The sequence below is a fragment of the Haliotis rubra genome, unplaced genomic scaffold (genome assembly GCF_003918875.1).
Source record: "Haliotis rubra isolate DU_JTF1 unplaced genomic scaffold, ASM391887v1 Scf262, whole genome shotgun sequence".
Taxonomy (NCBI): Eukaryota; Metazoa; Mollusca; class Gastropoda; order Lepetellida; family Haliotidae; genus Haliotis; species Haliotis rubra.
This window is the reverse complement of record NW_025766692.1, coordinates 109,785-127,367: the sequence shown is the minus strand read 5'-3', so window position 1 is coordinate 127,367 and position 17,583 is coordinate 109,785. Positions and strand designations below refer to the sequence as shown.

General features: G+C 39.2%; 1 protein-coding gene across 2 annotated transcripts in view; it reads right to left on the bottom strand.

The window, feature by feature from the left end:
- Positions 1 to 6,040, bottom strand: part of LOC124280200 — a 143,514-nt gene extending 137,474 nt beyond the window's left edge. The window contains exon 1 of one of the 2 annotated variants that reach the window (XM_046716094.1): positions 4,847 to 6,040. The gene's annotated coding sequence lies outside the window, so the exon portion shown is untranslated. Of the gene's footprint in view, positions 1 to 3,036; positions 3,121 to 4,846 lie in introns of those variants that run through there. The other variant, XM_046716097.1, reaches the window with a different exon arrangement.
- Between the last annotated feature and the right edge of the window lie 11,543 nt (positions 6,041 to 17,583).

Here is a 17,583-nt window from a genome sequence, read left to right as displayed (position 1 = left end):
AGTCTATAAGCAAATACTAGACGACATTCAACCCGTACTTGTAGGTGTCCAGTGGTAGTATCCTATCCTGAAGTCTATAAGCAAATACTAGACCACGACATTCAACCCGTACTTGTAGGTGTCCAGTGGTAGTATCCTATCTTGAAGTCTATAAGCAAATACTAGACCACGACATTCAACCCGTACTTGTAGGTGTCCAGTGGTAGTATCCTATCTTGAAGTCTATAAGCAAATACTAGACCACGACATTCAACCCGGTACTTGTAGGTGTCCAGTGGTAGTATCCTATCCTGAAGTCTATAAGCAAATACTAGACCACGACATTCAACCCGTACTTGTAGGTGTCCAGTGGTAGTATCCTATCCTGAAGTCTATAAGCAAATACTAGACCACGACATTCAACCCAGTACTTGTAGGTGTCCAGTGGTAGTATCCTATCCTGAAGTCTATAAGCAAATACTAGACCACGACATTCAGGTGTCCCGGTGGTAGTATCTTCCTGAAGTAGGTGTCCAGTGGTAGTATCCTATCCCAGTGGTAGTATCCTATCTATAAGCAAATACTAGACCACGACATTCAACCCGTACTTGTAGGTGTCCAGTGGTAGTATCCTATCCTGAAGTCTATAAGCAAATACTAGACCACGACATTCAACCCGTACTTGTAGGTGTCCAGTGGTAGTATCCTATCCTGAAGTCTATAAGCAAATACTAGACCACGACATTCAACCCGTACTTGTAGGTGTCCAGTGGTAGTATCCTATCCTGAAGTCTATAAGCAAATACTAGACCACGACATTCAACCTGTACTTGTAGGTGTCCAGTGGTAGTATCCTATCCTGAAGTCTATAAGCAAATACTAGACCACGACATTCAACCCAGTACTTGTTGTAGGTGTCCAGTGGTAGTATCCTATCCTGAAGTCTATAAGCAAATACTAGACCACGACATTCAACCTGTACTTGTAGGTGTCCAGTGGTGGAGTATCCTATCCTGAAGTCTATAAGCAAATACTAGACCACGACATTCAACCCGTACTTGTAGGTGTCCAGTGGTAGTATCCTATCCTGAAGTCTATAAGCAAATACTAGACCACGACATTCACATTCAACCCATAAGCTTGTAGGTGTCCAGTGTAGGGTCCAGTGGTATCCTATCCTGAAGCCTGAAGCTATAAGCAAATACTAGACCACTGACATTCAACCACCCAGTAGGTGTCCAGTGGTAGTATCCTATCCTGAAGTCTATAAGCAAATACTAGACCACGACATTCAACCAGTACTTGTAGGTGTCCAGTGGAAGTATCCTATCCTGAAGTCTATAAGCAAATACTAGACCACAACATTCAACCCAAGGTGTCCATGTGGAAGTATCCTATCCTAAGTCTACTAGCAAATGCTTAGACCACAACATTCAACCCAACCTTGTAAAATCCAGCGGGTGGACCTATACTGAAGTCTATACAAATATAGACATACATTCAACCCCAAACAGTGGAAGTATCCTATCCTGTAAGTCTATAAGCAAACACTAGACCACGACATTCAGCCTTCAGTATGTAATGTCAATACTGTAGACCACACGTTCACACACTGCTAGCCTGCACATGTACATGTGATGTACAGTCTACACACTGCCAGCCTGTGCATGTACGGCGTGATGTACAGTCTACGCACTGCTAGCCTGTAATGTACATGCATCATGTGATGTGATGTACAGTCTACACACTGCCAGCCTGTGCGTTACATGTGTAATGCGGTGATGTACAGTCTACACACTGCCAGCCTGTACATACATGTGTGCACGGTGATGTACAGTCTACACACTGCTAGCCTGTACGTACGTGTACAGTCGATGTACAGTCTACACACTGCCAGCCTGTACGTACACGTATGGGTGATGTACAGTCTATGCACACTGCTAGCCTGTGCGTACATGTGTACAGTGATGTACAGTCTACACACTGCTAGCCTGTAATGCACTGCGCGTGTACGGTGATGTACAGTCTACACACTGCCAGCCTGTATGTACATGTGTACGGTGATGTACAGTCTACACACTGCCAGCCTGTATGTACATGTGTACGGTGATGTACAGTCTACACACTGCCAGCCTGTATGTACATATGTACGGTGATGTACAGTCTACACACTGCCAGCCTGTACGTACACATGTACGGTGATGTACAGTCTACACACTGCCAGCCTGTATGTACACGTGTACTGGTGATGTACAGTCTACACACTGCCAGCCTGTATGTACATGTGTACGGTGATGTACAGTCTACACACTGCCAGCCTGTATGTACATGTGTACGGTGATGTACAGTCTACACACTGCCAGCCTGTATGTACATGTGTACGGTGATGTACAGTCTACACACTGCCAGCCTGTATGTACATGTGTACGGTGATGTACAGTCTACACACTGCCAGCCTGTACGTACATGTGTACAGTGATGTACAGTCTACACACTGCCAGCCTGTATGTACATGTGTACAGTGATGTACAGTCTACACACTGCCAGCCTGTATGTACATGTGTACAGTGATGTACAGTCTACACACTGCCAGCCTGTATGTACATGTGTACAGTGATGTACAGTCTACACACTGCCAGCCTGTATGTACATGTGTACAGTGATGTACAGTCTACACACTGCCAGCCTGTATGTACACGTGTACGGTGATGTACAGTCTACACACTGCCAGCCTGTATGTACATGCGTGTACAGTGATGTACAGTCTACACACTGCCAGCCTGTACATACATGTGTACGGTGATGTACAGTCTACACACTGCCAGCCTGTATGTACATGTGTACGGTGATGTACAGTCTACACACTGCCAGCCTGTACGTACAAGTGTACGGTGATGTACAGTCTACACACTGCCAGCCTGTACGTACATGTGTACGGTGATGTACAGTCTTCACACTGCCAGTCCCCAACACTACACTACATCTCTACTACCTGTATACAGGTGTTCCTAGGCATACACTGTCAAGATCAAAGGCCAGGGGTTGTCAGTTTCTCACCTGAGCATGATGTCTTTGAAGTCTGACAGGTGAGTGAGGGATTTACCTGTCACAATCAAGCAAGGAGAGTTCTCCCTCTCTTACTCTCACAAAACACTGTCGTCTCAAAAGCCTTAATTGAACAAGGGACGCAGCGTGATTCGGAGGTATTTCCATGACTCAGGTACATTATGTTTTTAATGGCACTGAAGCTACTTTCCCAAGGACTAATGTATAGGAATGACACAAAGAAGTGTTTGGGACACAATTACTGTCATGCATGACTGTTCAGTAAGTCATTACTTTTGTACAAAGTCTGGCTTTTGTTCAGTAAGATTTAACATATTTGCTCCTAAAATTCCTCTGTTGAATCATTAAGTGAGAAATTAACATTATATGCACACACAGATACTTTGAAAAATTTACAGTTCATAATGTTGGGATTCCAGGTTGAAATACCTCCTCAGCACCTTTTGCATTTAAATGTAGATTAAAATGAGAAATGGGTCGATAATGTGTTATAATACCCTTTGGTGAATAATACCCTGTAAAAGTTTATTTCTTTCTCTCATCCCATCAACCACTGGTTTGTTAAACCCAGACACATATACAGAAACCAAAGATATAGCTTAAATATTATTGATTGATTTTAACACAAACACTGACTTAACAGTTTTCACTATCAGAAATTTTCAACACCAAAATAATTTCAGACAGCCTGTGCTGAAAGTACTTCTCAGAGATATGACTTTTCCTTCAACTCTAGAAAAGACCTGATTCACATAGCAAGACTGAGTCCATTGCAAATGCATTTCAAAATACTGCTTGCCATGGAAACAGATTTTTTTTTCTGAACAATTATAATTACTAGGTCAAGCCCTAATTAAAATAAATGTGAAAACCTTGGAGCTGAACGAGAAAGCACCAAACCCATCTCGGACAATTACATTGTACAGTAACAGCCAAGCATCCAGTCATTTTCCCCGCGTAAAAGGACACATAATTTCATTAATTTCCCCCAATAACTATAATTTAGCAGCCGGCAGTTAACTTCGCCAAATCCCGTGCCCTAGTGCAAGCACGACGTTGGCAAAGTCATTACCCTCCCTGAAGTAGGGGGAGGAAGGAAGGAAGGTATATATAAAGGAAGGATGAGTTCATCCAATGAGATCTTCCCTGGAGGCTAATATATGCCATAACAACTGCTGGTGCAGTAACCTCTCGCCCGCCATAACCCATATTCACCGCAGCTAATTAACATTCAACACTTGAATATCACTGCAGTGTAAATGCAAGGAAAACGTTGAGCAATATCCATGCTAATTACCACTGGAGGAGTATCGGGGAAATATCTTTAATATAACATTGGTGGATTATGATTAGGGATGTATTGTGCTGGTAGCCCAATTGATATTATAATTGAGGCTTTCACTGCCTTAACATTAGGCTCTTTGCTGAATCGGATATTGACCAATAGGATAATGCTGCTATGTTTATATAAATATTTTAACATATCAGGATTTTTAAAATCAAGATTCCAGACATGAAACATATGCAGGTATCAGCTGAAAGCAGCAAACATATTTCAGATAAAAAATACTCTTGTAAATTTATAGATGTGTTTGGTTTCGTAAGATCCTAGATTCTTGCACAATCTGCCCATTTGCTATGTAGGAACACGAATCACTGATACCACAGATGCAGACATGTAAGAACACAGACCAGATTAGCATCAGTGACAGCAGCTATTCTCCCCATTCTTCAGACGATATATATCATTGTACACCGGTTTAGTCGCTGAAAGAGAATGGAGGCAAATATCCAAGCTTACCTTGGTGAGATGTGAGACACTGGACAGCCACCGAGCTGCGAGGCAATGATCCAATACTCTCCTTGCTTTGATGTTCCGGAATGTGTCAATGCCCGCTCATTTGTGGGATCGTCTGCTACGCTACATCGACCTCGAGTCACATGGCAACCCGCCTCAATGGCGAACTGCTTAAGACTGTTCACAAGGCACTTCTGCCATCGAGCTTGGGTCTAGAGCAAAGGCATTTCTGCAGTCCGTGTGTCGTCTGCCCCCAATGAAGACACATTAGCGCAGGCAATATTTTTTTAAATGCTTGACTTAGACTCCTCGTATGGAAGTAGAGCCACCCAAGGTGTGTACAGTTATAGAAGTGATCTTGGGAAATGCGCAGTTGTTGGTCAGTACAGGTCTTGACAGAGGTTGCACCGAACAGGTTGCTATGAAAGAAAAAGCTCCCCGAGGCAGAAAGAGCTATTGTTGCGTGTTCAATCATATGATCAACACAGAAGACCAATGCTCTTTCATATAGCTCTGTTGACCAGTAATTATAAAGAGATTAAACCAAGGACTCTAGCAACATTCTGGGTACAACAGCCCAACCACAGCACATGGGATCGCCCCATCCAAGCTTAATCTTGCCATAGCAATTAAATATGTAGAGACCCATACTTCAGCCTTCTGCCTTAGCTCCTAAGACAACAACCACAACAGCAACGACCGCTATTGTTTTCTCAATCCAGCTTTGTTGATAAGCAAATATAAAGGGCAAATCCTTTACACAAAAGCTACCAAATGTACTCTATTCATACATGTTACATATTCCACTAATGTCCTCAATCTGGTTACATAACAGACAAGCTTTCTGCGCTACACACAATCTTGTATTATTTGCCTCTGTGGGGCTGACTAAATATTGATAAAATACACTCATTACAAATGAAATGGCTGAGTCGGGCAGCACGGACACTTCTCGCTTACGCTATCCTGATTGTTTCATCTATACTCTCCAACACTCACTAAGCCTCTAAACCTGTTTAAGCATGCTCCCTGTTCTAAATGAATGGTTACCACGGCAACAAAGCATCCATTAACTCAAAACAATTCTTTACCCCTTTCAGGTAGAAGCCGAGCCACACCAACAGTCATGTCAGATATTGATGTCCTTCCATGGCCGATATAATCACTTTACTTACACATAAAGCAAGCGTCATGTATGTTCCCCGCTCAGAATATGCCCTGAAATGCATAGCCAGCGAAAGCAAACATTCAGTCAAAGCTATTCAGGTTTTCAATTGAAGTGTATGATCTGGTATAGAGTGACAGTGCAGATCAATGCTAAGCTTATAGATTGAGGGCCAACTTTTACATACAACCATCAATACAGACACCAGGCTTGCTTCTTGCCTTCTGGGCAGGGCAACCGAGTACAGCTTTTTACAAACGCTGCCATCTTTCCATAGCGACATTGAGGGTAGCTTAATGCAAGACAATGGCTTCAGTTATGTTGAATGACATTGGCAGCAGGGGGTAGATCTCCTGAAAGGAGACATGCAAAGTCGCTTCATGGGTGTGGGCGTACACCAGTCACGTTTGTCTCCTCCCTGCTCACCTCTGCGGTGCGAATTGCATGGTTATACGCTTGGTTGAACGAGGGCAATGAGTTTATAAAATAGTTGGATAATATGCGACACACATTGCTGAACCTGGTGCAATTATTGTAGAAGAATCATATCATATTTTTTAAGGTTAAATCATACGAACTCGTGCTCAGTGCTTAAAAATATTTCACGTTTTTGTTGTGACGTTATTGTTGCAGTTTCAATATGGTTGAAAGTTCATCGTATGGCTTCGCAATTGGAAGTCTTAATTTCACATTAAACAGCACGATCCAAGCAGGTGATGTGAAGATATCTGTACAGGTATTACGCCGTCAATTTGCCAAAGTTAATAGCTCTCTTTTCTGCTTCACCAGTACCTAATAGCAAAATCTGCACTTTCCATATTTAAAAAATGTTGCAATAATAGTATCAAAAGTTTATACATTAAAAAAGGTGAGCAAGTTCAAAACAGTAATTTAAATCGGCCATACGGTCTGTTTGTGTGATAAGGCAAATAAAGGCTGTATCCTGTTTGATATATATCATGGATCAAAAAAGGTACAGTGTATATTCGCCCATGGTGTTTGGATCAGGCATGTATAAGAATGCTCAAACATTAAGCAATAAAGTGAAGGCACTCCGTCATTGCTCCTACACTGCAAGTAAAAGATTTAGGGGGTTCTTGATTCAAATACTATCTGAATAAAGCTTAAGGACCCTAGAACTTAATTTCAACAAGGGCAATTACACTGCTGATAACGAAAGATCTTTCATCATGTTTCAAAAGAATCGCAAACAGTTCGCTTCACCACTTGAATAATGTATCATGTCAATGTTGTGATATCTTGTTCTGACAAAAGACGATCCTGGTGAATCTGACAATCAGATCCACTGATATATCTATGCACAAACTATTTCTGTATCGCTTGGCAATTTCGTGGTGATGGTAATTTTTGCTTTTTCCACTCTCCAATGATGTATCTGCAGGCACAAATTGTGTGTTGAAAGGGATGACTTTTCATAATGTCCCTTTCAATATTTTTAAAAGAAAACTTTAGTCTGTGTCTTAAGCCACTAGCCTGAAGCTCAAGTCAAGTAAAAATCTTGTCAGTCATGTAAGCTCAACTAATAGTGCTCCATATAAAAACAATCAAATCTACTGAAAATAAAGTAAAGAACAATTTGAAGGCTCGTGGACTCAAAGTTTTTGGCACAGACATAAAAGGAAGAGGTATAAAAAGGTTTGTTTCTTCCCTTTGAAATGGCAAATTTTAAAGTTATGTGAAACTTATAATACTGGAATTTAGTGTTTGAAATTAAGCCTGTAATCAAAACTTTTGTGATTACTGGAGTCATATACCAAGGCAGAAAATCTCAAGACTTGCAGGACCTCCTTTGATATTTAGCCCAACTATAAGTGAGGTAGGGTTTGGAGTGAGGTGAGTTGAGTTGAGTTGAGTTGAGTTGAGTTGAGGTGAGGTGAGGTGAGGTGAGGTGAGTGAGGTGAGGTGAGTTGAGTTGAGTTGAGTTGAGTTGAGGTGAGGTGAGGTGAGGTGGAGCCATAGCACTTACATTTTCTGGGTCCTTGGAATTTTGCTTAAATTTTGTGTGCATGCGTGCATGTGTGCATACTTGCATGTGCATTATTGTATACGCATGGACTAGTCTTGACTTCTGCCAGTTTGATAGAGCAAACTGTGACACCATGCTACTCTTTAACATAGATGCCCCACATACTTACAAACACCAAGCCACCACTAGTTCTTGTCCTATCCCTAGGTGCAGCCTTGCCCATGGATAAATTTCGATCTAAAGTTTTCAAAATCACTTTTCCCTGGTCATGTTTAAAATTTAAGAAAGAAACCAAAATCATCCAAATAATTCCAAATCAGCTTTTCGCAATCAACTGTTCACATAGGGACTTGTTTTATTGTTTTCTAAATAAAAAGTAGTTGTCCCATAGCACAATATCACAACTATTAAGTGGCTACAAACTATAAGTAAATAGATTGTGAAACAAAATTTCCCTGAAACTATCAAAAAATAAGACCAATCTAAAACACCTTGTTTGTTGAATGCAGTAGTATTACAATGGAAACTGACAATGTCTCATTTGGCCATTTGACTCCAGTCACTCTTTTATATGTAGCGCTCTGAGCATGCTCTGGATGGACTATGGCGCACAAGAAATATCCATTTATTACTATTATTATCAAGACATGAACCCGTAAGATAAGACAATGCAACGACAATCTCAATTTGGAAGCAGTATTCTGTTGGGATAGAAATTAGCAGTGACCAGTGCAAAATTTGCCTAATTTTACAAATATCCTATGGGATTTAGTGGAATTAGGAACAAATAGGTCAGTATTTACATGATCTGGGACAGCTGACCTCCAGGGTTAATTCTGCACTCTATAACACAAATATACTGACATCTCCATTCTATTTTGTTGAAAAAGGTTTACAATATTCGGCTCAGAAGTGAGCTTGGTACTTGGAATATTCAAAAACTGGGTAGTTATTAAAACAATACACAAGGAGTTACATTTTCTGCCAGAAATCAACCGACAGTGACAGAGTTAATTAGTTCAAACACTGAAGAAACTGAAACATTTTTTTGTAATGATTACTTGACAATTATATAATCCTGATCACCCGTGACGATTCAGTTTAGAATTGATCTTCAGTAACCCATGCTTGTCGTAAGAGGCGACTAATGGGATCGGGTCATAAGGCTGACTGACATGGTTGATGTAAGTCATCATATCTCAGCTGCGCAGATCAAAGCTGACGATGTTGATCACTGGATTGTCTGGTCCAGACTTGATCATTTACAGACCATTGCCATACAGCTGGAATATTGCTGAGAGCGGCGTAAAACAACAACAAAACAAACAATATCTAATCCTTCGAAACTTAAATTTCTATTAAAAATCTGTAACATACATGACAAAAAGCAGACTGTCATGAAAAACGGTGGGTGAGGTGCTTCTAGAGACTATAACAATTGGGAAAGGCTAGTCATGTATTGTATGAGGTTGAGAAGAAATTGGGTTTTATGTGCTTGAGAAGATTTAGGCTCGCTCATATGGCGGCGTGCATGCGTGTGTATGTGTATGTGCTGCTTGTACTAGCCCAGACAGAAGCTGGATTTATAGTGCTAGCCCACTCAGATACCATACCGCAGTGAAGCATGAATACCCCACTCAGACACATTATACTGACTCCGAGCCGACCAGTCCTTGTTGTACCCATTAATGCCGAGCGCCAGGCAGGGACCAACAAGTACCATATTTTAACGTCCTTTGGTATGACGCGGTCGGGATCGAACCCGCAACCTTCCGCTCTCCCGTAGGTGAGGTGCTTCTAGAGACTATTTACAGATTACAAGTTGGTGAGGAGACCTTCCAGGATCAGGACACTGAGACCATGAAGATGGTACACTGATACACAGCACTGATACACAGCACTGACCACACCCATAGCTGTCAACATCTGATATTCCAAAACAATCACACTACATTAAAACAAAACCTGCATGCATGAATACAGCCAGTTTGATTTATCCATCTGTTAGAAGAAACTTGATGTCCATCGCTGTACCAGAGAGACAGGAAAAATGTTACAGCATTTCTACATCGATTTCCGTCATATCAAATATTCATACGAGTTCGTCTGACAAGAAAGGAGTGTGCATATCAATATTAGCTGGCAAAATGATGGAAATGGCACTATATATAGTCCAATCATTTCTGTACTACCTGTCGTTAAAGTTTAATAAGGGGGATGCTGTGATGAGCAAGGAGTAAACGCACAAAGTAAATACTTGTCCAGGGTTCTCATCAATTACAATGCAGATCTAGACGAGTGAAGTGTTGATAACAATCTCCTGTGGAGTGAGTGAGTAAGTTCAGTTTAATGTTGATTTCAATGGAATACTGCCTTGCTGAAGAGCCAGGTTAGGTTTGGCCTTCAGCAACCCATGCTTGTTGTAAGAGCAGGGATGGAAATAACCCATTGCCCGACGTCCGAGTCCAGTGTTTTTTTCTGTCGGGCAAGTAAATTTGTATATCACACTGTACCGGTGTCCAGTTGACTTTCCAATGTTATTTATGTTGTTTATTTTAAAAAATCAACAAGAAAACGGACGGGTTAGTGGGGAAATTATCAGGGCAAGTGATTTTACATGTGCCACTGTTCCAGAGTACACTAGCAATTTTAAAGTTATTTCCGGCCCTGAAGAGGCGACTAATATGATCGGGTTGTCGGACTCACTGATTTGGTCGACACATGTTACTGTATCCAATTGCTTAGATGCATGCTCTTGCTGTTGATCACTGGATTGTCTGGTTTAGACACAAATATTTACAGACCACCACCATATAGCTGGAATATTGCAGAGTGCAGTGTTAAATAACAAACTAATCACTCATGCTCATGCACTTTCTAGTTATATAATGGCTTCAACATTAAGCCACCACAAGATGAAGTCAACATTAAGTTTGTTGTTTTACTAGCCCACTGCAGTACTATGACACAGATCATCATAGAAAACCAACTTAGACACAGTACAGTGAGAAAAAAGTCCTTGTTTTTCCCCCTTAATACAGAGCACCAGGCAGGGAAACAAAAAGTACCATAATTTAACATCATTTGGTATGACCGTCTTGGGGCTCAAACTAGACCACCCACTTCCCAGGCAGACACTATCAACCACAACACTGAGGCACTCTCGTTTTTCCATATCTCTATAGCTGAGTAGCATACAGGCCCTGCAAAGCAAAAATGTAGAAAAAGTTCAAAGAAAACATGCTTAATTACTCTGCACCCACAAATCAATACCTCTTTGATGGTTAACCTAAAAGTTGAACCGTGCAAAAAACATTAATCCGAAAAGCAATATTTTTTGATGCCCCCAAACACAACTTACATGTTGACCGAAAAATAATTTTTTAAAACCTTTTGTGAAACTGTAGTATCAAGAGGACTGTCTTGATTAACACATTCACATGGCAACACATGCAGGCTTTAATATTTTTTTAAAACTCAGAAATGTCACATTTATATTATCACCTAAAAATATTTTTTTTAAATCCCAACAAACCAAGAAAGAAAGCAAGTCTAGCTGTACTATCACAAACAATCTGGCTAATCTCAACGTAGATACAAAAATGTTTACTCCAAGCTACGCTGAGGCTGTGTTGGTAAAGCCGAGGCCATGCAAACCCTTTCTACATACACAACTCTCCTAACAACTATTTAAACAAACCTGTTGACACATAACGCTGATTCAAGGCAGAGGTTAAACAACTTAACTACCACTTTAATATTTGACATTAAACTCAATCTGATGGATATTTAATATATTGTTTGCAGTAAGTGAGAAGATTGGTGCTATACGATCTGGAGTAGTGGTTTGCGAGATTGGAGATTACAAAGTTGGTACAGACTGTCACCGTGTCGGGGGAGAAGGATGGAGATCATCATCCCTGCTGTTCGCTAATGGGACCATGCATTTCCTTCGAACACTTTTTCACACATATGCTGCAAGTGTTTCCCCACCTAAAGTGACCTTTTTGTTCATGTTTTTAGACGCATCGGTGAAAATAACCATCTGTACACAAAAGGAGTAGAAAGAGGGGATTCTTGAAAGCTTAAACATTTTTTACATTCTTTAAAGTCCAAAATATTCTAAAACTACTTTGAATACGACATTTCATAGATATTTTACCTGCCACCCCTAAAAAGAATATTTTAAAAAAGAGATAAAAATAGATAAATAACATAACTATAATGTAATTCAAACTGTTGCTCAAAACAGATCCCAAACAGTATTGATCAAATACAAAGTAATTATCTGCTACAGCAAGTTAACACTATTTAAATATCTGAAATATCCAAAATATATCCAGATAAAAAATAATTATACGGAATTCAAATATATTTCCTATTTATATGACCGACATACTTTGACAGTCAATGCAGGCCTGTTGAGTCAACGGTGTACGTGCAAAGGGAGACAACCCCAAACTTTAATTATAGGCTATTACCTCACAACATAATTTATCAGAATTAATCCCACATTCTGCTTTGCTGCAACCATCATGATGATAGGCACCACTGTTTTGGAAGACAGCAGAGTTTGAACTATATACAATTTTCATGGGGTCAGTCTAAAATAAAACATATTTAGGGATATCTATTAAATTCAAAGACTGGAACAGCCCACAACATGGATAATAGACACACAAGCCCCTCCCACCCCTCAAACATCAGTGTTGATATTTTTTTAATTTTATCATGAATTACTTCAATTGTTCATATTTTTTACACTCTGATGCAAATTGTGGAGTTGTTTTAAACAAACCCCACCAATTAGTCAAGTTATATTCAGTATTTCTCTTTATCTCACCTAGTACTTTGGAGTCTATGTGCCCTAATATGTATTTCCATAATCTCCCCCTGAAATTTTAACACTGTCATTTATTGTTTTATACTTAAAGCATTGGTTACTAGGTTCCAACTACATCCTCAACTCCCAACAGGTCAAAGGTTACAATAGTGAAACATGAGAAACATTATGTTTGTTGTTTACAGATGCACTCGGCAATATTCCAGCTGTATATGACTCCGGTCTATAAATAATTGAGTCTATACCAGACAATCCAGTGATCAACAGCATGAGCATCAATCTACCAATTGGGATACGATGACATGTGTCAACCAAGTTAGTGAGTCTGACCACCTGATCCTGTTTGTCGCCTCTTACGACAAGCATTGGTTGCTGAAGATCAATTCTAACCCGGATCTCCATGACACAAACATTAACACATGGACACATGGAAGAGGCAGCCACTCTCTCTCTGCCCTATGTTCCAAACAGACTGTTCCCAACATGGGTACAATGTGTGAAGCCCATTTCTGGTGTCCCCCATTGCGATATTGTTGGGATATTGCTAAAAGCGGCGTAAAACCAAACTCACTCAAAAAGACTATAAACTTCATAGTGTGTGCAGCAATCTCATTTTCTAGAAAACAGTATGAAATGGTATTGGAAGCAGTCATTTTCAGAATTGTCACTGCATATCAGTATTTTCGAAGATATATATATATTTTTTTCAATACTAAATTTAAAACATTCAAGTCAGTGAAATGGATATCAGGTCATTAAATATTAAGTTTGTTCAAGTAATCAGAACATATTTGATCTAGATTTTTTCACATTCTACTAACAAGGTGAATTGTGTTACTACAGATGCAACTGCCATCATCCTACGGAAGCCAGAAAATGTTAAAATTCAAAGAATTCTACACTTATCACAGTCAGTTCCCTCAAATCTGAAAACAACTAATATGTTTGTTGGCTGTTTAAAGCAGCAGTTTTACAGCTGTTTGACACTGATGTGTAAATAAATGAGTTAGGCCAGACAATCCACTGACTGAGGTTTGATCTGTGGAACTGGGATGCAATGACATGCAACAACCAGGTCAATGAACCTGACCACCTGATTCCTTTAGCTGCCACTTACGACAGGAATGGGTTGTTGAAGACCAATTCTAACCCAAAACTTCACGGACCAATATATTGTATCCCTCCTATTCCAAAAACACATTCTATGTCATAATAGTTTTTCAGTGTTTGATAGAACAACTTGCTCTTGCAACAAGCACAAACTAGTGGTACATACATTTTATACCGTAGAGTTAATGCACAATAAGTTTTGGACTTTAGGGACCATTCATAATTTATGGCTAGGTGTGCGTGCGTGTGCGTGTGTGTTTGTGTGTTTGTGTGCGCATGTGCATGTGCGTGTGTGTGATGATGATGATGATGATGATTAATCGGGGGTCACCCATTTTGTTCTTGGAAGATAGGGGGGCCACCAATTTTGTACACAAGTTGTAGGGGGTCAGCTACTTTGTACATAATATTTTAAAAATTATGCTTACAAATTATGGGAATGGGTGGGGTGGGTGGGTGTTCATTGATTTTGTACATGACATGCAGGGGTCACTTACTTTGTACATATATCTTAGGGGTGGGGGTGGCATTCACATTGCTTCTTACTTACATGCTTCTTAAAAATCATCATCAAACCCCACCCCACCCCCACCATAAATTTAAACTGTCCCTTACTAAGTCAGAGGCCATTTGTTCTGCTGCAGCATTTTAATCTAGGGAACCCCTAAATATTTCATTACTTGATCAGAATGCTTTGACTATCGTCCTTAATTTTACACGCTAACAGTAGCAGGGTATCAATGCACTACTCTTTATATATTGGCCCTAGAAAATTCACATATCGATAACTTATATATTAAACTTCGAAATTCTATCAGCTTTTAGTAGCTGTATGCAAGCTGAATTTAGTCTATGTAGCCAAGGGAATTCTGCAGCCATATCTCTTTCAGCACAAATCAATCAGCATTTTACGCGGAGCGGAGGCAGGAATTCCCTGTTGGTTATTTACATGTGTACAACTTCAAAGTGATGAACGTATGGCCGGGGTAGGGTTGGTACCGATAGCCAGACTTGAAACACGCCTGCTCATTGCGGATTCCATCTCCCAGTCATCATGTCCGAATTCTATCGATTACCAACATGCCTACTGGCGCGATTAATTCCATCCCCTTTCACCATTAACAAGACCGTGGAAACATCCATGAAATAAAGTATGCTGCTTCTGTGAGGTATACAAATGAAAGCCCCCATGAATAGATAGATCCACATTGGTAAACACCCTGGTCTGATTGCCGATTCATAATTAACATGGGTTTAGTCGTGCTGGCGAAAGTTGCATAATATCGATGTGATAATGTATTGGCGAGCAAGCTGATAATACATCTCTTGTGGTCAGGGATTGGCAGTTTACCTGTTGTGTAATATATGCTGATACAGTACTACGTATATTACAATCAGCAGTCTTTGAATTAGGTACAGGATGTCATGTAATTTTGATTGCTGTGTGTTCATGGTGAATTATGGTCGGCTCAGGTTCTGACAATACATGATGCTTGTCTCTAATGTAGTCTTTGAAAATCAAGCGCAATTTCTTGGCACCAAAACGGTATAAAATCATAAAATGCAACAAGAAAAACATATCAGGTTTAGCTTCAACTTAGGCAAGTGAGTTTGTTCAAAATTGCTTCTGTTCACCCAGCAGAAAATGGGTACCCGGATAAGTCATGTGACCATTAACATTCTAGCACTTCATAGTTTGGGTTATCCGGGGTAATAAGAATCAGAGTGTCTGTGCTTTGAGCAACCGTAACAGAGGGAAAATAGCGCATAACAGATGCAATTGTTATTATTATTCATACAAAAGTGAGTGATTTCTTTGTGCCCAAAAGGTATATGATCATTTAAGTTGAAAAGTTAAGAAAATGTTAGGTTTAGCTACATACAGAAGTGACCGAGTGATTTCTTTGATGAAAACATTAAAGTTCAACAATAAAAATGCATTGTGAACATCTTCACAGAGAAATGAGAGAGTGAGTGATTTCTTTTTGCTAAAACAGCATGAAATAATTGCAGTTCAACAATTAAAATATATTTCATATAACTTCACACAGAAAAGAATGAGTGAGCGAATGAGTTGAACTGAACTAACCTATTGAACAAACTGTTTTTGTTCAATAATCTTTTTTGTTCTAAGCACATTTCTGGAAATACCAACCTTGCCTTGCAAATCTCGATAACACTCTCAGACTGCTACAGTTTTTCTTGTTAATTAGCAAGCTATCAACAAATATTTGTCTTCCAGGGATAGAAGTACTTTTTTTTCTAAGTGTGCCTTAAGGCACCAGGCAAAAATTTTAAATGTGCCTTTCAGAAATCAGGTGTGCCCACATGTTTTTAGAATAAATGACTGTAGCAAGGATGATGATCTTTTGAAATTTATTGTTAGTAAACAACAAATGTAACCTGTTTTCTGTTATCACTGATATGTCTTCTGTTTAAGATGGTTTTCTTAAGCTTCATTTGTTCTGCTTTCCCAGCACCTTTAATAGCTAAGAATTCTGTGACAGGTTATCAATATGTAAGTTCAATATATCTAACATACACAATTTCCTCTTCAATAACCAAACTATCAGTCTTCCCAAACTATCAGTCATTTGCGTAAGTGTTTTGTTTTGGGGATTAAATGACTAAAGGTGAGTTATGTCTCTAAAAAATTAGGCATGCCATAAGGGCACTGAGAAAATTATTTATCCGTGCCATTTCAATATTTACCGTGCCATGGCACCCTAATATATGGAGTATTTCGAACCCTGTCTTCTTAAAATAATATCATCCTGGAAAGAGTTAAATGATCTAGATTGAAAATATAAAACACACACACAATAACAGCATGCATATTCAGTTCCAAAGTATTAGCTGTCAGGTAGATTTCAACAATGTACATGTTGGGACAATTCAAACAACCTTGGCAAGCATAATGGTATGTTATTGGGTTTTTTTAAAAAAAAAAAACCCAGTGACATTACACAGATTAAGAAGCAGCTAGTTGACATAACTGAGCACCTCACCAATAGAGCTACTCTCACACATACTGTCCTATGTAATAATTCCCATTTTTTAACTACCTTCAAAGATGGGACGGATGAATGCACTGTTCATTCCCTCTTCTGCATCTGGTTATTTTATTGAATGAAACTTTGTTGTAAACAGATAAGACACTCAAACAAAAATAGTGTTATATTAACATATCACTTTCATTTCAAAAGTTCAAATGATTTATTTTTATATGGAAATATTTATTTACACACTGAAATGAAACAAATTCATACTTTAATATATGCAGCTAATATATAGATTACTCCTATTTTATATTATATTGCTCAAGTTAAATATTATAAGTATTTTTAATGTTTGTACAATGGGGCCTTTTTTAATGCACATTTTCATTCAAATAATAGATAAATAAAAATTCTATTAAATATTTAGCAATGGAAATAATTTATAAAAGGTTTTAAATATTCAACAATAACAATTTTGTTAATTCACAAATATTTACTTGTTCTGAGGGAGAGTTTTTAATCGCTTGATATAATTCTCCATTTTTCCATAAACAATTCTTACAAGATGGTGCTGACAAAAGTCCATCTGTACTAGCTAATGACCAAAGATGTTCATCTTCAGCTTATGTAACATGT